Source organism: Pseudopipra pipra, chromosome 2, assembly GCF_036250125.1.
Source record: "Pseudopipra pipra isolate bDixPip1 chromosome 2, bDixPip1.hap1, whole genome shotgun sequence".
Lineage (NCBI taxonomy): Eukaryota > Metazoa > Chordata > Aves > Passeriformes > Pipridae > Pseudopipra > Pseudopipra pipra.
In genome coordinates, this window is record NC_087550.1 from 23,368,368 (window position 1) to 23,394,871 (window position 26,504).

General features: G+C 37.4%; 1 protein-coding gene across 24 annotated transcripts in view; it reads right to left on the reverse strand.

The window, feature by feature from the left end:
* Positions 1-26,504, reverse strand: part of ZBTB20 (zinc finger and BTB domain containing 20) — a 530,641-nt gene that overhangs the window by 447,858 nt on the left and 56,279 nt on the right. The window contains exon 1 of one of the 24 annotated variants that reach the window (XR_010428063.1): positions 21,145-25,278. The exons of 22 other annotated variants lie outside the window; for them this stretch is intronic. The gene's annotated coding sequence lies outside the window, so the exon portion shown is untranslated. Of the gene's footprint in view, positions 1-7,362; positions 9,475-21,144; positions 25,279-26,504 lie in introns of those variants that run through there. One more of the 24 variants, XR_010428068.1, reaches the window with a different exon arrangement.

Consider the following 26,504-nt stretch of genomic DNA (forward strand, 5'->3'; position numbering starts at 1 on the left):
TCTGTCTCTGGTCACTGGCAACAACAAAGTAGGAATCAAAGGTGCCGCTTTTGTCTGAAAAATCATTATCACCTTTAAAATTTAATTCCCTCAAAGCACTAGAGACTAGTCTGGAGGAATGCAGAAGGGAAGCGAGAGATGACAATTCTCCATTTTCTCCAGAGGCTATGTGTCCCTGCAGAATTTGCTTCCTGTGCAGCGCTTAACTCCTTGATGCCCTTTCTCTCGTGAACTCTTCCTTGGCAGAAACTTCTTTGGATTTAAAAATCAGAACATGAGCCAAGTAAATAAAAATAAATAAATAAAGTTCAATGTCTATAAAAAGCACAGAGACTAACCTGCTTAATTATTAACAAGTAAACATAACAAATTTTGAATTATTTACTTAATCTTTTTCAGCTACAAACCTCAGACTTTTAGAGCATGAAATACATGCTTTATTTTAGGACACAAAACAGGTATTTTATAAGGCTGTGGAATTTTTTTTTTTTTTTGAAGGTGGGGTTGTTTTGAAGAATACACATTTCTTATTAACCCCAAAATACCTTCCTCTCACCAAACCATGCTGGAATTTTAAATAGAGAAATAAAAGTTTTAGTATAAAGATCCTGTATTCACGTGTTTGCTAGTGAATGAGACGGCTGTTTCTGACTTGCAGCTGAGCAAAAACAAGATTCCTGTGAGGCATATGCACCTTTTCTTGTTTCTGTACATCTGTTAGGAAGAAGCTAGATTCAGAGGGAGAACCTGGTGAAGATACCAGACAGAAATTCTACAATGAGGCATAAAACAGTCCCAGGTACAATCCCATTTCCTTTATGGAATAAAGCTACCATGCCAAAGGAAATCTTATCTGTGCCTCTAAATATTAAAAAAGGTCATCGCCACTGGACCCTGAGGTTCTGACAAGATGCTCTTCTAGGCCTGACCTCCAGCTGGGTCCATCTCCTTCTGACACATTGTTCTGTTTAATTCAGTGCTGATAAGAGACAGCCTTCCTGGATGATATGCTGAAAATGAGGGAAATGCAAAGTTTCTTGCTGGATAAAACAAGTGACATTTCTTTACCTACTGAAATTAGCACATACCCTTTGAAGTCCCCAACAATCAGTAGTATAAAACAATGCCATGTCCTTCTCAGGAACCTCAGGCCATCAAACTGTCATAATTTTTTTTCTGAACGGTAGTATCATCATCATCACAAAAGAAACATGGTTGGGAATCTCAACAATTTTTCTTAACTAGCATTTCATGGAAATCATTCTATAATATTGCTTTTGAAGCCCTGGATTAATGAAGACATATGCATATACACTGAAGCTGTACACGTGAGACATGTCACTAAAAATCTATTCTAAAATTTGGCACACAAGCAAAGTCTTCACAAGAGCAATACGATAATATTCAACAAGGTATTCACATATTAATATTCCCTCATCATTGCTACTTATGTGTACAGTATGACATCTGATAACACATTTATTCATCTACTGTTAATTGCTATAATGGTCGGACATAATTTGGTTTTTTCCTGGTTTTAGATCTTAAAAATTTTGTCGATATTTATGTACTATACTTTTATTTTGCCTACCAAAGCCTTCCAAAGGTGCAATTCAGGAGATGAGACAGTTAATCACAGAGCTGGCTTAGTCTCTAATTTAGGTGGCCTACTTATGTTAGCAACATTTTATTAGCAGATTATGCTGTATATTTAATATTTAGTACACTGTGTGAAAATGGTTTACTGTGTACTGCTCACACAAATGACTTACAAATTCTGTTTGACACACAGAGAAGAGTGTATAAGTAATACATGTATTTCTAAGTATACCTAATGCTACAAAAAATAAGGAAAAAAAGAAGACATGTAGAGAAAACACTAAAATGTATCTGTGATGGAGTTAAGCTTACAAATACTTCGGTAGACAAAAGATGCAACATTAGGGATATATGCACAATGCCCATCCTTCCTTTAACTTTTGATTTCAGCTGAGGCTCCTCCAGAAGGAAAGGAGCTTTCATAATTCCTGAAGTCTCACGATGGAGACAATTGCAACAAAACATACAGCAAATCCTCCCAAAACCTTTTGTATTTTACCATACCCAAAAGACAAAGTAGGATCTTTCTTTTGAGTGTAGGAATGCTTTCAGGACAGTTTTCAAGAGACAGATAAGTTAGCTATGTCCTCATGAATTATGCAGCCTTTCCAGCCTGTGCTTAGACAATGCTAGCTGGAAGCCCCAGAGAAGGATGCCCAGTGCATGTGAGCAGCAGGTGGAACCAAAGGAGAACCAATCAGCCAAAGCAGATCCAAGCTTTCCTTGAAGAGCTGGAGAGCAGCTCTGAGCAAGGATCCCAGTTATCTAGCTATAGCTGTAGCCAGTTTGGTTGTACTGATTCAGACATTACCACTGGAAAGAAGATTTTGACTTTAGTCCTTAGTTGTGAGGAAAACTATACTGGTTTTCATGCTCCTACTTACAAAGGGAATCAAAGCTACACCAGCAGACATTTGAAAGGGCCAGATAAAGGAAAATCCTTTAGCCTGACATGAATCAGCCCTATGTGAAAACACCCATAAGCAGTCCTGGTACAATTCTACACTTGCTTTTGATCTCTAACAAGTGAAGCATTCACACTTATCAGAAATGCGCTTTTCTGAAATCAACAGACAGGTGAGTGCATCAGTGTGAAGGATGAATGATAACCTCCCAAGACAAGTGATCTCCAGTTGCCTCTGATACCCCAGTTAAGAAAGAAAAGGTCACCAAAAGGCAAGAAAACTTTTTTGCAATCAATAACCTATAGCTTTCCGTATTTCTTCTGCCGTGTAATTTGTCAATATATCTATCAATATTTTCATAATGAGGTAGCTACGACAGATGCTAAGACTTCAGTAAATACCAAACTTCTTTTTTGCAAAAATACATGCTCACACCAAAAGCATTTTTTTTCTGCTGGTGAAGTATTTTCAGTATTGTAACAAAGGACCCTTACTGTTTATTACATTCCCTGACAAAATATCAGTTCCAAAGCTTTTCTCAGTATCTTCAGTCGATGTTTGTCAAGTGACATTCAAAACATTTTTTATTTTGAAAAACAAAACAAAATTGAGCCTATTTCACATTCTTTTTATTCTTGTACTTTACAGAATTTTTCAAAATTATTCCAATACATGTATAACACTTACATGGCATACCTAAAGTGCCTCACAATAGAAAAATTTAGTTCACATTTCCTCTAGGAAAAAACCCACAAAACAAAACAATCTACAAAACCTCTTAGAAAATGTATCTTTCTCCAGTTATATTCATTGGGGAACATTAAAAATTCAATATTTGCCACTTTGCAATGACTTCTGGACACAAAACATGTTTGTGTTCATGCTGCAATAGGTTCTTCTAGTCTAAACATAAGGGGAATTAGAACAAAAGTACACACTTGAAACAGTTCTACATATAGCACCCACAAAACATTTTGGATCCTAACATCACTTTTCCTCTTATTTTTTCTGATCATTCCTATCATTCACTACAGACACAGTATTTATTTTTTATGATGATTAATATATAAAAATGAGTACATAGAAACCAAGTAACAAGAATGAGTCTAATTAAAAATTAATATTATTACAAAAATAACTATTATATTAATCAATATGAAGACAGATATTCAGATCAGTAGGACATTTTTAGTTCTAACACTCATTCTGCTTTAAGGACATGAGGACAGTCAATTTAGTAAAAACCTTAGCTGAGATAACAGCAATACATAGTACAAAACCATGTTGGGAGCTATATTGCAAGTTAGCAGATATCTCCATTACAAGAATGCATCGTACCTTAAGGACAAATATAAAGTTTGTACAGATTAAGATCTGAAGGCAACAATACAAAAGGGTGTCTACATTTTTAGCTGAAAATTCACCAGCAAAAGTGAAGGGATAGTTGTGGATCAGACTTACCTTTGCTTAGTTTTACCAAAATCAATGAGATTCAAGGATGAATTTTACTCACTGCTTATTACACAGTAGAGTTTTTAAAATAAGAAAGCTTTATTACAAATACTTTCCATAGTAAATCTCTTTCTTTAGGTGACACGTCTCAAAATACACAATCCACTTAGTAAGATTTTAATAGGACCTACATATGTAACTTCTATCTATATTTTTCTCAAACTAGCACTGTTCTTCCATTTGATACAGGTCAATGGATTATCCAGGTTTTTGTCCTGTTGTGCTAAAGGAGACTAAATAAAGTTTCTGAAACATGTAATATAACACAAAACTATGTTCTCAGGTTCCCAAATCTTCGTTTGCGAAGCCTAGCCATGATGATGTTCTCAGGTAATTAATTATTTATATCACAGCTGAGTTTTGAGATGACAGTGAGATTGATGTATTAGGCACTGCGGTGACACAGACTGGAAGATAGTTGTCACTAGAAAAAAAACTTTTCAGACATGCCAGCCAAAGAGTGGAAGAGCAGGAACTACTTTTTCAGATGAGTTGAGACACACAGATTGGAGTTACTCAGAAAATCTACAGTGTTGAACTTTTATCTCAGGTTACACTCCACTGCTTTAACAACAAAGCCTTCCTTCCTCTCTAGTAATTAATATAAAGCCAACAATCCCAGTTATTACATCTACCCCTCAGCAACTCTTCATGCTCCTACACATTTGTGTAACTCCAACATCAAGAATCTCAAAGAACTTTAAAGCAAACCCCAACAGAACTAAGTTATCCTCACTTTGCAAGTAGTAAAATAAAACAGAGACATTAAGGGTAAAGTCATCTCACCTACCATTGGCCATCTAAAAGACACTCTTGCCTCAGCTACTCCTTTCACCACTGGAGCAAGGTGAGCATCTTGAAAGGGCAATTCCTTCTCAGATACCCGGGTAAGTCAATCACCAAAGAAAGGTCACCCTTTCTTCTGCCTATTCCTTCCACCTAGCCTAGATGCCAAGACTAAATGCCTCATGTTTAGATGAGTGAGCTATATACCCCTATTCTATTACAAAGTATTCCTATTCCCTATTCTTTTCACTCTTTTCTACAAGGCAAAGAAAAGATGATGGGCCAAGGTCTGTATGTGCTGGCTAGTCAACACACACATGTGGAAAGTTAGGTGCACACAGCTACACGTGTGAGTGTACTGACAAATGAGACAGTGAGAACTCATTGCTTCTTAGAGTCCGAGTGTTCAAACATTTCTGGAGCTACTGGCAGGCCAAACAAATGTGTGTAAGTTGCTAGGTCTAGATGAGATTTGTGCTGCTCTTAGCCCAGAGTGCAAACCCAGCAGGAATATTCACAGTTCTGTCACAGTATAAATAATGCTAATAAATAAAACTCACATCAAAATGAGATTTTTTTTCCAAGAAAGGTGATAAAAGTCTGCTATCAGACTTTGATCACAAGTCCTACTATTCAGAAAAGGAAATGCCTCTGAATCTCAGTGAAAATGAACCTGTCCATGGCTGAAATAACTTTTAAAAAACAGAAATGCTTGTATCATTTTCTCTGTCAACTCAGAAATCATACCTGGGGATCCAAAAACGTTTGACTTTTCTATTGCAGATCTGCACACATCAGAAAAATCTGGCACTATACTACAAGATAGGACCTTGAAGCTCTGAAGTAACTGTAAAGTGGTATTTCAAACAGCTCTCCCCAAATGAAAACTGGCTAACACAAAATTAAAGTGATGGCTCTTACAACATTAAAACAAACAGACAACAGGAATGAAAAACACATTGTCTTGCCTCTCTCTCAAAAGAATGACTTTGACGAACAGCCTCCATTCTATGCAGAGAATGTTAAGTAATGTATTTCAGTGTTTTTGCCAAATAAAGCCTGGGAATGAGTTTTCTAAAGGAATCACAGGATACCAATGGAGTCACATTAAAAAATACCAGCACTTTCACTCAATTAATTTCCAAGTTCTAAAGGTAATGAGAATCAGAATTTTCAAAGTCAAGCTTCTTCTCTTTCTTCAGTCACTGGCAAAAAGCACCCATCAGGTACATGGAAAAGCTCTGAAGTTTTGCTTTAAAACAAAGACTCCTGAATGGGCCTGAATCGTGCACACTTACCACAAATCGAGCAGTTACCACCGAGCCTGCTCGAAACTCCACTGCCACACTGACGCTTCTCAGCTTTAGCAAGACACTTTGTTTAAAACAAAAGCAATATGCTAACACTAATGCTTATCTGTTATCAGCAGAGAAGAATCAATATTTAATGCAGTAGCTGAAGATCAACTCTCATTGTTTCACGGCTGAGGGGAGAGTAGGGAGAGGGATGCTTAGGAGCCGGACTCCAGCTGCTGATCCTGCCACTGGGAAGCACAACAGCAGCAAGCAGCTGACCAGCTCATTCATCAAAAGCAGAAGGATCTTCCAGGGCAACAGCAGTGGAATGGCCTTTCCTAGGAATAAATTTGCATCTCAGACCTTACCACCTCCTTCCGTACACGCAACATTTATTTATTTTACCTGCCCAGTGCAAGCAGAGCTATGTTCAACAAAAAGCACCTACTGGAAAACCACAGTGCCTGTGACTCTTTCTCCAGGTGATGAGAAAAAAAAATGGAAAAGCTCTCAGCAATGAGTATATCCATATGCTAATAATGCTAATGCTAATAATTCCTCCTGCAGGTACTAACTTGTGAATAACACCTTTGGACAATTTTTTTTAAGGGTATGAAAGTAATCTTAATACTTTGCAGAATAATATCTTCATATCCATCTACTATTGTTAACTTTCCAAACCAGAGGAACTGACATTATGCATAGGAATTAGAACAATAGTTAATATTTATTTTTATAGGGAAGAAGAATATCTTAACTCTGAACTTTCCACTTTTATTAATGGTTAAAAAGTTAACTAAGCATTAACTTTATTAAATTAGTAATTTATATGATACATCTAAAATTTGCCTACTAGTGACACATACTAGTCAAATCTGTTTGTTGTTTTGGGGGCAGGTGGATGGAGTGGGTGAAGTGTTCAGACAAAACAAAACAGTTTCCAATAGAAGGATACAGACCATCTTCTATTTCTATGAGAATAACATCTATTATTTAGTGTGGAGCAAATATGTTCAGAGGCTAAGTGGTCTATTTCAAATGACAGAGAGATTTTTTTCCCCTTTTTGTTTAGTACAACATGCCTCTGATAAACCCAAATAGCTTTTATTTAAAAGGCAATTTTATTAGGTAATTTTTAAAATGGGAATTACGATACGTACCAGAAAAAATTGCTTGGCTATTTCCTTACTGATTCTTTACAAAGGCTAACTATTTTACCAAATGGGCAAGATGAAATCTGTTACAAAAAAATAAACAGGACTTACACTTTAAATGCCATTCATAGCAGAAAGTTATTTTGATTTTAGGTCTGGTCACCTAAAAAATAGGGACAATAAACTGAAGGCTGTATCATATGTCAACAATAATAACTGGTGCCCCAAACATTTTCTATCACAAATCTCATTGGCAGGATTTCTACTTTACAAGTGAGAAAAAGCCATCAGAAAAACAAGTCAGAGTGGGATAAAAAACAGAAGAAAATAAAAGGCTTCCTAACTTCCAGTCTTGTGCTCAGATGATAACGTTTCTGTTTCTAACCCAGAGACATTACATCACCTTATTTTTAAAAGAAAAACAAGCCTGCCTTTTTAACATCTCTCTTGTATATCCACCTTCGCATCCATATTTGTGTAATCCACTATCATGACTAAAATAATCTATCAAATAGGTATCATGGACGTTCAAATCTGAAAGTGAGTGTAAAATTTCAGTCCTTGTGATACTGAGTTTAGCTCTGTGAGCCCCTTAAAATATTGGGCATTTCTGTTCAGCAGAGTCCCTTCAATGCACACACTTAGATAACCTCCCTGTGACAACAGAGGCAGTGCTTTCCAGTTGTGTAGAGCCTCACCAATTAGAAGAAGTCAGGAGTTAACAGCAGGATGCTGTAGAGAAAAAGCTTAACTTATGAACATGTTCAGATTGCCATTGCCCAAAAATCTGAGTAATGTTCCAGATATGTTATGTTAATCTGTTACACAAGATTGTCCGTAACATGAATATTTTTTTAAAGAGTACTTGAGGGTGGTGTTGGGGGCTGAATGAAGGCAGGTGGCCAAAGTTATTACCAGAGTGAAGAGGATTATTTTAATTACTATTGGACTATTAACCCTCTGCATGTTCCTATTTAACCAGTTGCATTGTATTTACAACTCATATGATCTATAACCATTGTACTTGAAATTACTGTTGATCACTGAGCATTCGGGAATAAAAACAGATATGATTAGATGTGCAAAGCTCATTTGAATGCAGTTTTATGCATAGACGATTTTCTATCTAAAAAATAGCCTTTAATAATAAGATATCAAGGAAAACACAGTGAGAAATGATATTTTCTGTATGTGATCTGTGTATTCTAGATACCCCTCATAATGAACGTGACCAAATACTGAACACGAACTGAAGAACAAACCTTTTGTGTTGATGCAAAATTTGAGTGGCAGGAAAAAAACATAACAGAAGATAAGGGTTTTCATTCACAATGCAATGTAAATTAAAAAACCATGGATACAAAAGAGTAGAAACAAGAAAGGTAATATAACAAACTTACATTTCATCCTCCATCTTTACAGGGATCAAAAAAGGGGCATACATCTTCATTCTAGTTGAATGGCCACTATAATAGTAAATTACAGTAGCTCATACAAGAAATGAAATATGAAGGACTCAGTTATGTTTTAAATTGAAACAATGCAAACCATAACAAAAAACAAAGAAACAAAACAAACTGTAAAGTCTTTTTTTTTTTTTTTTAAAAAACAAGGGGCAAAATATCAATGAAAGTAAGGTATATCTCTATTTATGCAATCACTTTGCCTTTAGCTTCACTGGGAACAATATGAAGCTCAGAGACTTCCCTTACCAAGCCTATATTCACTCTAAATAGGTCTTGACGGTGCTGTAGCTGCAGAGCCAAAAAAAAACGAGGCCAAATTTTATGTGGTCATGATAGTGTGGGAGAAAAGCTTTTGTGAGGATTTGATGCTGTAACTGCATTTGTACATCTGGCCCCCCACAGACCTTCAAAGACTTAGACGTCTATAGATACTTACACGGATTATTAAATGGCCTGTTAGTAAAAGGGGTGGATTCAGGACACTGACACATTTGAAATTGGTATCTGCAACTGGACTCTGACATTTCATTTGGATACTTAAAGCATTAATGTTATTGTATCCTGAGGACCTATATTAACAAGTTTGACGTAACAGATGGAAGCTTTTTCAAAAAAATGTAAACAGCTGATCTGAGAGCCAGCACTACTCTATAGACAGAACTTACAGTGAAATATAGCACTCTACTGTTTATTCCAAACACATCACGTCATTGTAAGTAGACTACTTTATACAGTGAAGAAATACAGTAAATGTAAAAGGAACACACATCAAGAATTTCTCTTCCCACTTTCACTAATTTTAAATAGAACATTCTCCTGCAAATTCTCTGCTTTTGACCTATCAAAAAAAAAAAAAAATCAAGATAATTATTGCCCTCTCTGAGCCAGAGCAGATAATCTGAACTACACCTCATTGAGTCTTCTTGCAGGGCTACTCGTTGTGCATTCTCAACATCACCACAATTCTGAATTTTGCTAATTTAAATATGATGCTCATTTAAATACTATCTATTACACTAGACCTTACCGATTGTCTGTAATGTAAGTAGCTTTCTAAACATATACTTGCAAACCTGATCCTCGGTAAAAATAAAAAAACTACTTCAGAAATAAGAGAAGCACAAGAAAGCAGTGGGGTATTTCTGGAAATGGGGTTTTAACTGTTCTTGGATTACCCGTTTTGGTCTTTGAGTTGCATGATTGTTCTTGCACATACATTTTAAGGGCATATTAATAATAGAAATTGTTACAAATACAGGATCATCTACTTTCTGCATTTTTCACATTGTATATTTGCTTTTGCACAATGGAAATTGATAACAATGGCCATGTCTGACTGCTGTGGCTTCTTGCATGATTTCTGTGCTGCACTTAGAAAAGACACTGGAAGTTCAGTGCTCTGGAATGATAACTCTATCTACTATAATGTTTTACTGCAGGAACTTACCTACTGGATAACCCTGCCCAGAATCCTTAGCTGGAAATGAGACAAATTTCTGTTTGTGGAGAGAAACAGCCAGCCTAGTGCATCGTTAGCAGCAGTGCTTGAAAACTGTTCTTCGTTACATACGACGAAAAAAGGAAAGCTGCAACTCCTACATGAATGCAATATGCAATAGTTTCCCAGAACTGTATCTCAACATGGATTGGGTTGGGTTTTTTCCCTTGGAAAATAATGAAATCAAACTGTTTAAGGCAGCACTCCTAAGTAGTTGACAGTATTATCTTAATAATTTGATTAAATAAGTAAACAAGAAAAAAAAGATCCCTGTTCACAACAGAGAGTGAAAGCAGCACAGAGCTGCAGGATAGGAACTGCTTAGAAGGAGAACTAAATCTCTGTGGTCAGAGTCCACCTACCATACCCTTTTATTCAGATGCTCTTCTCTTTCTATGAGTCCATAACATGCTTTTATAATGTGCCTTGTATGCATCAGAGAGCAAATATCCACATTTATTAGGCTTATGACAGTGTCAACACCATTAGAAGTGGTTCTGGTATGACAAGCTTCGTTTTGCACTTCTCCATTTCTAATTTCATTCATCAGTTCTCACTCTCATCCACTTAGTGCTTCCATTTTTTGTCTCAAGGCCAGATTTTTAGTACTTTCTGTTCATCTCCAACTCTCTCTGCAGCTTTGTATGACAACCAAACTGACTCCCCTGCTGTCATTTGCGATACTTTTAACATTAACTGGACAAAGTCCACATTCTGTTACTTCAAATATTTCTTGAATATCTATTCACTCTGTGTTTTAGTGATCTCCAGGCTCTAGTTTACATTCTTTAAGATTTGATTTTTGCCCCAAGTCCAGTATTTTTATAACATAACCTTTATATAAAACAAATGTTCCAGTACATGCAGAAGATTAAAGGAATGAAGGAGGTATTCGGCTGTCCTTTAATTTTACATATGTTTAATGTTTTCTTGGAGAAATGTACCTATTTTCATTTTGAATTTAATCTACAAACTATGTTGGATGAATGTGCAAAGAGTCAGCACGGTAGCTGTTTAAAGAAACAAAATGGAGCCAGGAACAAGCACAGTGGCAAAATCCAGTGGATAATTTTGCTTACTCTCTGATACTTGGTACCTTTGACTTTATTTATCATATCCAGAGGACTGGAATCCAGAAGCAATCAGGCTGGTGGTTTTTGTTTGGCCTCTTACACAAAGAAAGCAGCCAGACATTTCCGATCTGGGTTCAGCTACTCAACTCTTCTTCTAGTCTTGGGAATGGAGATGAAAGCAGGCTGTTTCAATTAGCCTGGCTATATAGATGATCTGGAGCTGTGAATTAATTGATTTGAAGACCAAGAGGGACAGCTCCTGCATAATAGAGGCCATGGAATTTCACTCTGTAATTACAGTTAAGTTCAGCTCCAAATCCAATAGAAATCAAAGGTGACCATATAAGGCCCATCTCTAATCAAAAGTGGCTCTTTTCCCTAACCACTAAGTGCAAACTATTCCGCGTTTCTTTCTACTTCAAAAAAGCCATTTGGGTCTAAAATGAACCTGTGTGAAAGATCTTTATTCCTGCATGGACAGGAACAAATTTTCCACTGCTGCATGAAAAGACTAGAACAATGAAAGTATTGGGAAGGGAAGTGGCAGGGGGGAGGAAAGCTCTGCCTTTTTGGCAGGACTCGCAGAACATTAGTTAGGGTAGGTGGAGTCCTGCTGGGTCTAACCAACTGCTCAGATCCCCTGTAACATTTTACTGGCCCCCAGCTTTACACTGTACATCTTGGAACATGGCGAAAAAGCTCATATACACATATATTTTAAAAGACACAAAACTCCTGAGCGCATATCCAAAGCAGATCAATTGCCTTTGCAATATTCTCAGAACAAAATGTTCCACCAGCAGATCTGATAAGAAGAGCCAAAAAATGGAAAACACTTGCTACCAATTTATTGCAGTCACCCATAAACTATTACTAGAACATTATGTATTGGGGTTCAAGCCAGAAAGCTATTAAAGCGGACTGCACTAGAGTCTTTCCACTATGCTACTGAAGCATTAATAAGTCCTTAGAGAATTGTGTTTATGTTGAAAGAATAATCTTATAATCAAATTTTCACACACAAAAAAATGCAGCTCTTTCTAGAATTACTGTGTGCCTTTGCTCTCTCCCCCACAATGGCTAGTGTCTCCACAAATACCATCATTTTCTATGTTTCTGTCTGGCCCAAACCCTGATGTACATACTTTGTGTTCCAAGCTGGACAAATTTCAAGATAAATGGTGTTAATTGACAGTGTTAACGGGTGCAGGGTGTACCACATCCTTTCCCCTGTTGTCACTGCCTAAGTGTCTTTCTCACTCCTTACAGTCAGTCTTTGTACAAGACAAAAAAGAGTTAAAAGACAATGCTAAAACAGCATCACTACTTTTTGTTTGTTTGTTTGTTTGTTTTTACTTTGACACTCAAATAATAAGCATCCAATGCTATTCTGTGGGGCTGTGTTTTCATCCCTGTTGCAGGAAAACCTATAATAAATCAGAAACCTCCTTTCCCATTTTAGAGACAACACGGATACCCAGCAAGATGATGATTAACCCAATGAATCACTGATTTTACCTCAAGAATTGATGTTTTCCTTCGAAAAGGTGTGTGCTTTCTTTTCAGCCACTTTCCTCTGGTAGCACACAGGTGCAAACCATGTGACCGAACAGGCCAGGTGGAATTAAGGCAGCTCCTGTATCTCTAGAAGCTCCTTAAAACAATAAATTTTGTGTTTAAATGTACCAGGCCATCACTCCATAAAGATTTCAGATTCTACCTGAATTAAGTAAGAAAGAGATCTAAAACTCCAAGAAGGGAAACCAAGTCCCTTGTATTAATTTATTCATATTAACCTAAGCAACTAGTTTAGTTGAGAGCTGAAAACTGGTGTTTATTATCATCATCACCACAATCACCAGATATCACCTAATATCCCCACTTGGAGTCCTAGAGAGTGCAGGCCAGGGGAACAGTATGACAAGTTTACGTTAACATAACACCTTTCCTGATTTGCCTCTTCAATTCCTGGAATATCCTTAAGGTTTGAGAAATGACTGGTAAACCACTCCTGGCTGCCAACTGACCTGTAGGCTGCTCTCACTGGGCAGGAAAAGTTACGTTTCCTTGCAAACAGGGAGAACTCTCAGCAATAAAATACCATTGTAATGGCTGTAAGTACTAATTTTGCTATTTTCTGAACTTGTTGAATAAATGCCATTAAATTGGATCAATACTTGACGTCAAATAGACTGATTTGAAAAAATATTAAGAGCTTGCATCTCTCTCTGATATTAATGGAAATTGTAGAAACTTAGTATCTATCCTTGACTTGGGCCTTTAGTATAAACTGAAAAAACCTGAATTGTGGGTCAAATGTATCCCTTAAGTAACTTCACTCTATCCCACGTGTTTTTTATCTCTTGATTAATGACTGTGGGATATATTGCTTGCTCAGGCAGCACATTTATGTGTGGAGCTTTTCTACTTCCTTGTGTAATTAGTTACATTTCAATCAAACTTACAACAAAAATAATAAAAATTCATTTCTACCTGCACTAATGCACAGGACGCCAGAGAGTGATTTTGCAGCAGATAAACAGACCACATCTACAACTAAATCTCTCTCTATGGTTTGCCTCTTCACAGCAGGACTCAGGCTCTGCTGTCATCATTCAGCTTGAGAGGTCCTTTTTGATTCCTGAAAGAACACAGAGACACGTGCCGGCACAACGACGTGTCAGCAAGCCATTTTATGGGGAACCCTCAGCATAATGCTTAAAAACTCTCACTATGCCAGGAAGAGAAATGAAAATACTTAATCACAAAAATCAACACCCCAGAAAGGCCTGGAAAGCGCTCAGGTCTCTGGAGGAGATTTCATCTAGGATCTCTGCAGCGACTGAGTTATTGCACCTTCTGCTCCAGCTCCTTTAGTCCATACGCTTGCAAAAAGTTGTCCATTGCTTCACTGAAAGGTTTACATTAGGATACAAGTCTGGTGCCCTGGAGAAATGTCCTAGATGTTTTCTATGCTTAAAAGGCAAGATGTGCCTAATATGATTTTTCTGTAAAGAGCAACTGAAGTATGGTATTAATAAAAAATAAACTATGTTAACTTATGTTAAATCTTTCTCTCTTCTCCAAAAATCCACAGCTGAAAAAACCCTACCCCAGCAGTACTAATGCACAAGCAAGTCCTCTCCATCTGCCAAATATGTAGGTCATTTCAATGAGTGACAGAGACAAAGAGGCCTGATTTTAATTCATGAAATATTCCTGCTAATAGCAAAGTTATTGAGACATCTGTTAAAAGCCTGACCTGTTATAATGGGGGGATATCTAAAATGACTGAAATTCCTATTTAAATTAATGCTACAGTATTTTATTGGGCATTTTAAAGAGGTATTGCTATTAACAAAAACATTATATAAATTAGAAACAGGCCTGCAATAATCCTCCAGATCAAATCTGGTACTGTCTTCTAATACTACAGTATGAGCTTTTATTTGTGTGAGCACTATGTGTATATATTACAATGTAGCAGATATGTAAAAAAAAATATTAAAATCTTAAGTCATAGCAGCCCGGTTTAAAGTTTGGCAGGGAACAGTTGGCAGACAGTAGAAAAAAAAAAGAAAAAAGGGAAAAAAAGTAAATATGTTTCATGGCCTGTACATTATTGAACATTTTTCCAATTCCTGTAATGGAAATGTCAATACTATGGAAATCCTCGAAACATGGACAGAGACAGATAAATGTGACTGGAGCCAAACACCTCCAATCAGAATGAACAAAAGGCCTTCAGACAAAGAAAATCTAGATAAAAATAATCTACCCACCCAATAACACTAACTAAATTAAGCTTTTGCCTATTGGGTAGTGGTGAGGTGAGCAGAGGGAGGTGAAAGGTAGGTGATGAAAGCTGTCAGGAGGACTGCACTGCAGAGGCAAGGCATGGACGGGATCTCCCTCCATCAGCACTCCGAGGAAGGGAGCTGAGCACCAGGGAGGACCCTCTGGCACTGCATGTAAGGCTGTGCCCCGGGTAGTAGTGAAGACAACAGCTCTTCTGTTACTGACTTCAACAAAACAGGACTAATGACTGGCTTTCTTCTCTTTATGTTAGATGATGTGCTGGAGGATGCATCACACACAATGAGCACCTGGTTCCTGGAGGCTGAACCAGGAGCTCTTCCTTGAATGCTCTTCTTCCTGCTGGCTCACTCCCAAAAGCCAGTGTTACAAAGGGGAGGCCAGATTTTCCCGGGCCATAGAGAGATGAGCTAGAATGAGGGACACAAGCCCCAGGTCTTCATTGCAATTCCTAAGAAAACGCTCAGGAGATCATCTCAATCCCAAATCAAAGTGAAATACACCAGCCTTTTTCCTCTTTCTCACCCATACCTTGGTTTCCTCACAAGATGCTCCATGCCCACACCGGTGGATGTTACTCTACTTTCTACAGTACTGCCCCTGCTATGGATGCCTTGTGGATTGATGAAATACTGAACTGTAGAGCAGAAAATGTGTAAATAACCAGATACAACTGAGGAACAAATCTTAAAAAAAGCTGCTAAAATACTCTGAATCATGCTGCAGGATAAAATATAGCTCTGGAAGTTTACCAGTAAACAATTTATACATGTTTTATATTTAATTCAAGGTTTTCTTCTTCTGAATCTAAACAATGCTAGTAGAATATCAGTACATTAAAAATGCCACTTTGTTTCCAAGGGAAAAATGCAAAGATGTAATTTTTTAAAAAGTCTTAGGGTCAGCCAAGACAAACCCAACACCTATGAAAAAAACCACTAGCGTATGAAAAAAATACGAAGTCTAACACACGCTCCTCCACTATTACAAGATATTGTGCATCCCCCTGCAACATCCACTTAAGTCATACCATACAGCCACTTGATGTACCACCCATGTGAAATCTTGTCTTTTTTTATGAAATTAGCTAGGCAGAGATCTGGTTTTAATGTTTCTCCTGAGATGCTCTACGAATGTTCAGAGTTTAACAAGCATATCTTTTTTTTTTCCTCCATGATCTATATTTTACCACTTTTCTTATTGCTTTTTCCTTCTTCTATTGCCGTGTACAATGTACAGTGTAAAATACATAAAACAAGGAGGCAAACTGCCTCCACTGAAGGCCTACCAAACACACAAAACACACAGATTATTTTCATCAGCATTCAGCTATAAAAACACTGCACACCCCTAACAACAGTAAGAGGGAAAAGTCATGATTTTAGGCTGCCAATGTCCTCTTGGAAATGAAATGTTCATTCTTGATTTTGCCACTCCTTAAACACTAAATACTTCTCTGTGCAATTCTAGTAACTTCTTAATTGTATTTTTGAATGGATTATGAGCACACCTTAACTAAGCAAGTTACCAGCAAACAGTGCCTAGACGGGTTATATTCTACTTTGGTAAGATCAAAGGATGTTTTTGTATTATTCCATTCCTCTCTCTAAATATATGCTCTTCTGGCGCAGTTAGTGGTTTCAAGGAAAATTCTTAAAATCCCTACTTAACTGGGATGAAATAAATGCCACTGAAGAAGCATAACTGAGCCTTTGCTTGCAGTCACTATGAAATAGGCATTATGAAAATAAAATGGAGTAAGAGTCAGATCTGCTCAGAAGCATGTAAATGTCCATCCTTACTCAGTAATACTTTCCACCCTTTCAACCTCATTTGGGATCTTACTTGACAGATCTTTCTCTTAGACCACCATTGCAAACAAACAAAAAGCCCAGTCCTCCCATGTACTTCAGGACAGGACAGAAGAACAGTGGATGTACTCTATAGAAACTGAACTTGTGGGTAAAACTCCTTATCAGAGAACTGCACTGCCACCTTCTCAGCCCAAGGAATGCTAGCAAGGAGAATGATACTTATTAGCACCAATGAAAACCTCTTATAAAGAAAGGTCTTCCACTTGGAAAAAAAAAAATCATTTGTCTGCAAATTTTTGTATTTAGTATGGTTAAAGGTAACAGAAATGAGAGATGCTAGCGGGAGAAACCATTATCCAATTTTCAGTGCACGTGCACTTCACAGCTTCTGTAATAAAAACATTCACAGCTGGCCCATGAAGAACATCAACTATGCTCCTCATCGCAGTATAGTAGAAGCTGTGATTCTCTATCTTGTTTTAAAATACAGTCATTTTATGAAACCTTTTTTGCTTTAATGCTGAAAGCATTGCTTCAGCATTTTCTAGAGCAGAGCAGAATTCTCCCCTTGTTCCACGAGACTTTACAGTGTTATTTTTTCTTCATTTTGGATCAGAAGAGGAGCACGTTCTCTTGAGTCTTTCATTAAAAGAATGAGAAGGATAAAAGAGATTTCATTTCAGAGTTGTGAGACTCAGGGACAACACTTTGCTGTCTCATTTAAAAAGAGGATTTGTACATGGTCGGTCCCCATCTCATGTAAAGTCACTCGATCATAACACAGCTGACCATTCTAAATGGATTCTCAAAGTTTTTGTTGCTTTGACTGTTTCTTTTCTTGTGGGTGGGTGGGTGGGTGGGTGTATGGAGGGGGGGGTTGGTTGGTTTGTTTGTTGTTTGGTTTGGGGGTTTTTTTGAGGAATGCTATAAAACTCAGGGAACCATTGATAAGATCTGGAAAACACTGAAAAAAAAAAAGCAACTTGAAAAAAACCTACCAAAACCAAATTCAATCTCCACTAATGTCAATAATACCATATATAATGATTAAATATAAGTTCTCTGAGTTGATCACTTTTTCTAAGTGCATTTGCACACAGTCGTTTGTAAGTTCTTTTTCTGGCTAATGAGCTGCACTGAAAAGTAGATGAAATTTTAAAGTAAATAAGTATAATATTCTTTAAAATCAGAAAGCCCAGGAGCCCCCAGGCTTGGCCCAACTTTCTTTAGTACCTTTGTAAACACAGGAAGATTGAAACAGAGGGAACATGACAGGAGAAGCTGGGGGACCAGACACCATAACAAATCATCACAAGAACTTTTAAGCATCTCAGAAGTATCACAGAGATTTATAGTGGGCCCAGTGCTACCAAAGGTAATTCAGAAGTTCTCATTTCTACAATGACAGTTAGAACATGGCCACAGTTCCAAACTCAGAAGTGTCAGAGCCAACACTTCACCGACTTACGACTGTACAAGTGGATTTCCATCAGATCTAATTTTTTCAAAGCACATTCATTTCAGAGGGATATAGTGGAGCAAATCAGAGATTAAGTCCTCTGATTTAGCCTTTAAACAATACAGTTGAAATCTCAATTCCTTTTTGGCTTCTTGAAAATAAAAGCCTTGGGATCAAAGGCAAGGTGGAGAAAATCAAGCACTTACACTTTACATTCCTGTTTTGTCTCGCACCTTGGAGTGCACTAGGATAATGACTATGAGGGGACCAGGGGCCTCCATAATCTGCATCCTGCTGTGAATTTTGCACTCACAGCTGGTTAAGTCTTTCTGATTTCCAGTATTTTTATTTCATAAAAGAGAATAAAAAGATAAGTTTCACTTTGCCCTCTTCTTTCACAGCCATAAGGTGCTTCCAAGACCATATCCCTAATGTGCCCTCCAGGTGTCACCTAGGCAGGAAATTATTGTTCCCAATGTCAGTCTGTTCCCTTTTACAGTAAGTCCATTGTGTATTTTCACTTAAGAAGGTGTATGGTTGAAAGGGATTCTGTAAAGGTACAAAACAGACCTGTGAAGCTCAAATCTTTGTAGAGATTAGAACTTTTCTGAAGCTCCACTACGCAAACAGGTTGTGTTTAACATATAAACACAGAAACCTGACTTCAAAGCAGACAAGACTTAAGAGGTTGTTCTTTCTTCCCTAGGAGTGAGAGAACAGTACAAAAGACTTCCTAAGTGGCTGTGAAAGATCTCTCCACAATAGCTTGGTACATGTTGTATGTACTAATACTTTGTCATAAAAGGATGATCACTACTCTAGAGCACCAGCCATAGGCTGTGGAGCATCAGGTTCACCCAGAGGCTCTGCACATATGCTGTTACTTTTGGCAAGTGGCAATCTCACCATGCTCCAATTCCCCATCTAAGAAACGAAAATAACAGCTCTGCCCCTCTGTCAGTGCTGCACAAATAACCATGTTAAAATTCTGTTGTTGGTAAATATGAGGGTTAGAGGGGTATCATTCGCTGTTACTGAAGACTGAGCAATTATTTGTTTTAAGCTTATCTGGTAGAGCTTTCCATGCTGAAAGCCAGGAGTGGTTTAGGATTAACTTTACGGCATATTGGACAAAAGCTACAGGGTACATGCACAGCTACTTTTCTCATTTGTGTCTCACTCACTTCTAGAGAACTACAGTGAAGGGAATACTATTAGTTTCAATGTCCTGAAAGTTGTGAGACCTTTAAGTATTATGCTAGTCATAAAATAAGCATTTAAACAGTTTCTGAAAGTAGAAAAGGGTTTTAGGATATTTAATGCAAAGAGAAAACACAGGATGCTGGAAGGCAGTATGGAGAAAAAGAGACTGAAAAGATTTAACCTGAAATATTTCTAAATTTATTTTTTTTATTTGCATTTTGAGCTCTAGTATTCAACTTAAATCTTCCAGAAGTTTCAAACAGTACTTTAAGACCTTTGGAACACAGTCTGTCAGCCTGAATTGAAAGCTTTTGTCCTTTATACCTGTTTTTCAACACTGTTACTATCTCATATACCTTAAAAAACCCCACCTAATCCATCAAGTTGGGTTTAATTTACGCAGAATAAAAAAAAAATTATATATTTCTCTTGACATCACACATTCCTATTTCCAACCTCTAGACCAAAAATACAAAGTTAGACCTTAATATGGGCTTAATGCAGACTTAAACTGTCTGGTTTTGGTTAAAAGCAAGTACAATGAAATTTAAGAAATAAGAAAAAGTTACATGAGAGAAACCACTGGGGGTTGGATTTTTGTTCATGTTTATTAAACATTTCCCAAGAAAGAAAACACTTTTACCGTTGAATGCCTTCCACAGGAATCCACTAAAGAACATTCCACCTAGTCTAAGAAATAGAAATATGTCAAGGATGAAAGAAAGCAACCATGTTCACAGGATCAATCAAGTTCTCTTTCCCCTTTCCCAGGCAAGACAAAAAGTAGCCCAAAAGCATTTTAACAGAAATGATGCATATGGGCCAGCAAAGAAACCTCACATTTTGATTCAGTCTTACCAAGTAGATTTTCAGCAAGCATAAATCATCACAGATAATGGAGGGAGGCTGACAGCACATATCTGATTATTTAACCACATACTTTGTCCTGACTAATGCTGGAAGCAGAGTCTACAGGGGACAGTAGAGCTTCCATTTGCTCACAAACTCACTCGCACAGTATACCCTCTACAGCAAGCAGAGAAGTCCTCAAGTCTTCATTTAACTTCAGTTGAGAATCCCAAAATGGTAGTAGAGTGCCTCAATAACATCAAAGTCAATGTAGTCACAGACACCTTTCAAGTCCATGAGATCTGCTGCTGTTCTGCCTTCTCAATGAAAGAACACACCCTCAAACAGTGCATGGCACAGGCAATTCTCAGTTCTCATATGGCAAAGAAAAGAACTACTATTCCATTTCAACAGGATCTTTAATGTAATCAACCCCATCTACCCCATTCTTATTGAATCTGTCTTTTTTGCCTCAGGCAGTTGGCTCCCTGCCACACAATGTTTCTACAGCGACATTATGTTTCAAACCTGAGAGCAATCTGAACTCCTAAACCAACGAGGCAGGGCCTAGCTCATATCCCCACTGCTCAGAGCTAAATGTCTCTACAGCAGACTTGTCTTGAACAGAACCACTTGAGAAAATGCAGTGCGGAGTCATAGGGAAAGCTAACGCATGAACGGCATAGATGATCAAGAGTCAGGTGCTTAAACTCACCTCCTGGCCCTCTTCCATTCGGGAGAACAAATCAGCCACAGCATACAATTTTCAAACTTTGGCTGAAGTTACTTTGGCATCTACAACTCATTTTCGAAAGTGACTTTGGGTATTTCTGATCCTAAGACAAATCAAGCCTGAAAAAAAATGCAGATGGCATTATCTCGTAACGGATGATCCACTACCGAAAATGGATTTTAAGAACTTCAGGCATGATTGAATCTCCTATTGAAAAACTGAGCTGACATTTGAAAAAGACAAAATAAATGTGTACAAATGGAAAACAATTCTAAAGTCAAGCTTTTGTAGCAGAAAATTTAAGGAGGTTCAAGGTGTTTTCACACAAGAACCAATGAGAAAACCCTTTCAAATGCAAACATCAACTACCTGGCATATAATTTTGTTCTTCTAGCACTACTGAAAAACCCTTCTGTTTACTAAAGTGATAACAGCATTGAGCTTTCTGTCTCTACTGCCCAATGTCATGCCATCCCTAATTTATTTCTCAGATAGAAACCAGTTTCCAGTAAGGAACTACTACAAAAATATTGAGTACTGTGGTTCTAAAATTCTGAGGGTATCAGCAAACTCAAAGATTGACAAATCTCTGTCCCCGCTGATCATCACTGGCAAAGCAAGTTGGAAGACAAAGTTCAGCTCCTGTCCCAGGGAAAAAAAATCACTAACCACAAGAAGTTTCAAGTATTTTGATCTGGAGTCATCATTCTGTACTCAGTTCTGGCTTATGTAATGCCTTCTTCCCTCCACATCCCAACTTTAATTTTTATTTTTTTTTTACCTCTGGAAAACGGAGTTTAAGTATAGTTATCTCTTATTCTTGCTGATCAATACCATCTGTGGCAAAAGACTAGGGGTTACACTGGACAGATTAGACACTGAAAAGCTTTTAAAATTACCAAGAAATCAAGTGCAACATACAGTTCTGTTGACTGCCCTGGATTAACTCCCAAAGTTGGCTGATAGAAAGATGTGAGAACCTTTCCAAAAAGTTAAAACCTGTAGTTAATAAAAGTAGCTGTAATATGAAAAATTAGGTTCTTCTCCCTTTAAATCACAGCCCATAGAGGCACTGAAGTAAATCCCTTAATCTCTTTTTAAGTAGCTATTTTATCCCAACTTCCTCTGTGGTTTATACCCTCAAAGCATCTACACCACAACTCAAGAACAGCCAGGCAAAGAACTTCAACTTCCTTTTCTTCAAAAAGTATCTAAAATAAAATTAGATAAAATATACCCCCCCCCCCGAAAAAGCCCACAAGAAAAACAACACAAAAAAACCAACCCCAAAACAAAACAAAAAGCTAAAAAAAAAAAAAATCTCAACAACAACAAAAAACCCCCCACAAAACCATGAGAACCGCTAACCTGAGTTTGGCCTTCCTGATCTTTTAACCCTTTATGCAAGACCATGCATCAAAAAGAAACCTTCACCAATCTTTAAACTACCATCATATATTCACTGAGGCATGCAAATGATTAAAAACACTGTATGTTTGCATCTTTTACAAGTGCATCAGATCTGAATCTCCTCTCATCCTTGTAACCGATTTATGGACAAGAAAAGTGGAACAGCAATTTTAAGGCCTCAAGTCTGTATCCATGGACAAGTTTTGTGCTTCCTTCACCACAATATTCAGTAGAGCACTGGGCAGATCCAACAAGATCTGTCAAAACTCAGTGCGCAGCAGCCAAATTAACTTGCTCTGGATTTCTAGCAAGCCAAGGATGGATTGAGATGCAGCCTCCATTTACATCTCTTAACTCTTGCTGACACTGAACGGCCAAAGAAAAACCTTTGTAAAATATTTCAGAAGAAAGACTCAGTAATAACTTTTAAATGATGATGTTGTTTCTCAAAGAAAAAAAAGAAAAGTATGTTTTAGTTGTTGGACCATGCCTTCCTCAAACAAGGACAATTCCACAATGTCATAAACCTATGTATGACTCACTAATCAATAGCATAAAAGGTGCTGGATTATGAAGGTGAAAGTGTTTGCTTTGACAGTCTTCAATTAACTGGTGACACATAATTTTTATATATATATGTTTGGGGGTTTTTTAACAACACTTTGCATTTTCACTGAACTTTACAAACTTTAACTAACTGTCGTAAACTTCAGCAGGGAGACAAGTGTCATTATCTACACACCATGGATGGGAAATTCCAGGCAGAACAGTTGGGCAATGCATCTAAGACCAGAGAGGAAGTCCTATTTGTACCAAGGGGAGTAGATCCTCGCCCTCAGACTCACATTCACATCATGCCTCTCAAATTGCATACTAGACCAGTCTCCATTTGATAACAAAGGTCACTCCTATCTTTCAGTTTTTATGAGACTGTAGATGTTGACAGCATTTACCTTGCAATCTCGACAGTTCCACCAGCACAGCAAAGGAAACACCAGGGTAATGTTGAAGGCTACAGTCTGAAGTGTAAGCTCACCAGATTTTAAGGAACATGCCACAGGCAGATGGTTATACAGTTATGAAAGGAGAGCATTGTAAACTAAAACCACATTCTACAATCCCCTTCCTTGTTTAGACATATGCACCCTGACTATTTACTAAACACATCTCACTTCTTTACATTTCATCATCTGCATCAGCTCTGAAATCTTTTGTGTTTGTTTTTGCTTAAATAAAAATAAACAGAAATCTTCACACCTGGTGCTCACATTTAAAGTCACAACACAGATAAAGAACCACTCATGAACTGGGAAAGGGACACTCAATAGTTGAATTATGGGTTCCCATAACACTTGATTCCTTTGGTTAATGCATTTCTTTGAACTCTTCTGTCCTAAGTGCACAGGATATATGAGCATATCAACACTTTCATGACAGCCCAAATCACCCACTTTCCATAGCAGTAGATTGACATGTCATGGAGAGTGTGATTAGGAGGTCATCAGAGTACACAAACCACTAGATTAAAGCTCAAACCCAAGACATATTTGCTCCTTGGGTTATTAAAAAAAGATCAGCAGAGGAAAAAAAGCCCTGCTGTAATTGAAAAATATGAGGCTTAATATACTGTTGAAAACCCTTCTGTGCAAGGCTGTTTGGGATTTTTTTTTAAGCCAACAGTATGTTATCTTTTGATAGTGAAAATATGTATTTATTATAATGTGGCTTCTACTTAGGCTGGCATCAGGTTGACAGGCCAGCACCATTTGTTGCTGCACCAAACTCTTAAAGAAAAAGTAAGGGGGGGTGGAGGGATGGAGGGTGGAAGCAGGAGGATGAATATGTGTTCCTAACTCTGAGATCTTTTTGATTCTGTCTATAAATCACATTGCTGATTATGTTACGAAACAGAAGATAATTCTCTGGATCTCCGTCTTTCTCTCAACTCTAGCCCACTACGATCCACCTTCTGCTTTTTAATATAGGAATCTCAGTCTGCCAGTTTGCTATCCATTCTGAGAAAATCCATCAGAAAGAAGGGAAGCAGGCAAGCTATCATCATATCCCACTGATGTCCAGGAAATGCCAGCCTAACAGCTGTCACAACAAAGGAACTTCAAAGTCACAGCAAAAAAACTAACAATTGCCCTTACTAACACTGAATCATTGATGAAAAACTTTATGAGAAGCAGAATCAGTTTAAGAAGGAAAAGGAAGAATTAAAAAAAAAAAAAAAAAGGGTAGGCAGAGGGGTATTTCGTTGTGGATTTTCCCCCCTTTTTTGAAGGAGAGGTCCAAACACCTACAGTCTCTAAAATGTCCTTGATTAAAATCTCAAAGAAAGTTATCATTCATGCCACCTCTAACCTTATGCCTTCTGATTGAAAATTTTCAAGTAAAAATGTTTCCATCACATCCTTGGTGAAAGAACTCAAGGATGTGCCTTTCTCATGAGCTCAGAAAATCTTAAAACCCCTTGTCTCCTTGGAGGAAGTAAACAGATGTCTGCTAAACACTTAGGTTTACATAACATTTCTTCCCCCTTATTTATTGAAAAAAAAGGTCTTTTTAGAAAGCACTTGATATTTTGAGAACACTGAATGCTTTCTTTCCTTTTTTTTTAGTATTTTTGGCAAAGTATGGTTTTGATTATTTAAAGATAATCTCTATTCTAAATTGCCTCTGACTCACATAACCTCCATACTTTAGAAACCACAATAAAAGTGCAATATATTAGCTATAAATGAATAGGGAGTGAGTCAGTGAATAGTTAAGGACATTCCACAGAAATGCATGAGCTGCATACTAGGTTTTTAGAAAAATATTCTATTTCATTTTAGAATTAACAATATAGATTAGTTGGAACAAAGAAAATACTCTCTTGCAAAACACTGCAATGTGTTTTGTTTTGTTTTCCTTATATGTCTTTGTCTATTGTACAAAGACACCTTTAGTGAAGTGACAGAAACACTGGTTTTGCAGAGAAAGAATAGTCACAACTTGCACACACTAAAGGATTTCTGTAATTATGGGAGGGTTTTTAACACTTTCCCTGGGAATACCTCATTTGTTGTCCTTTGCAAGGCCATTTTACAATATCAGCTTACAGAAATTACTGTAGGAAAATCACATGTTTTTCTCTAGCTACTGAGTTCAAGTGTGTTTAAGTTCAGTGCTTTGAGTATTAAAAGAAAAAAGAAAAAAGAAAAAAAAAAGAAAAGAACCCTGATACTTCTACTTGCCAAGGCTCATATTCTCAGCAAAGTCTTCATACTGAATATAGGAAGAAGTCCATTAAATACTAACTAATGTTTTCCATGCATCATCATGTCTGCAGATCCACACTAGGGAGTCATGCCCCTTACCACATGCATCCCAGATCTAGTAAGCATGGTATAAATAACTACACAAAAATCATAAGTAGGGGACATGAGACAAACAGAATTCTTACAGCACAGGATTATGGCTATAAAGAGAGTCATAATAACTCCCATTCTATCAAACCCATTGCTACTGCCTGAAAAAACAACTTTTTTCAAGATCGAAATCTGCCAGAGGTAAAACATTTACTACAGATGAACCTAAGACAAAGGTTCTCCATTCCATTTTAAAAGCAACAAAAGCTGACTGGACCATAATCTGAGCATGAACTTAAATGTGACATGGAAATATATCCAGGATAGGGCCTTAACTATCTTGGCAGACATCATTCACTTCCAGAAAAAACATTAACCACACAGGTGTTGAGCATGCTGGAGGACCCCAGCACAAGGCTAGGGAAAAACTACAACAACAAAACCATGGTAAGTAAGGAAATGCTCAGTGGATCCAGGTGTACTAAAACCAAAGGCGTGCAGTATTCTTTCCTTCTTGACTTGGGCTGCACAAGGTATTTGGATGCAGAATGCAGGTCGAGTTGCAACAAAATTATC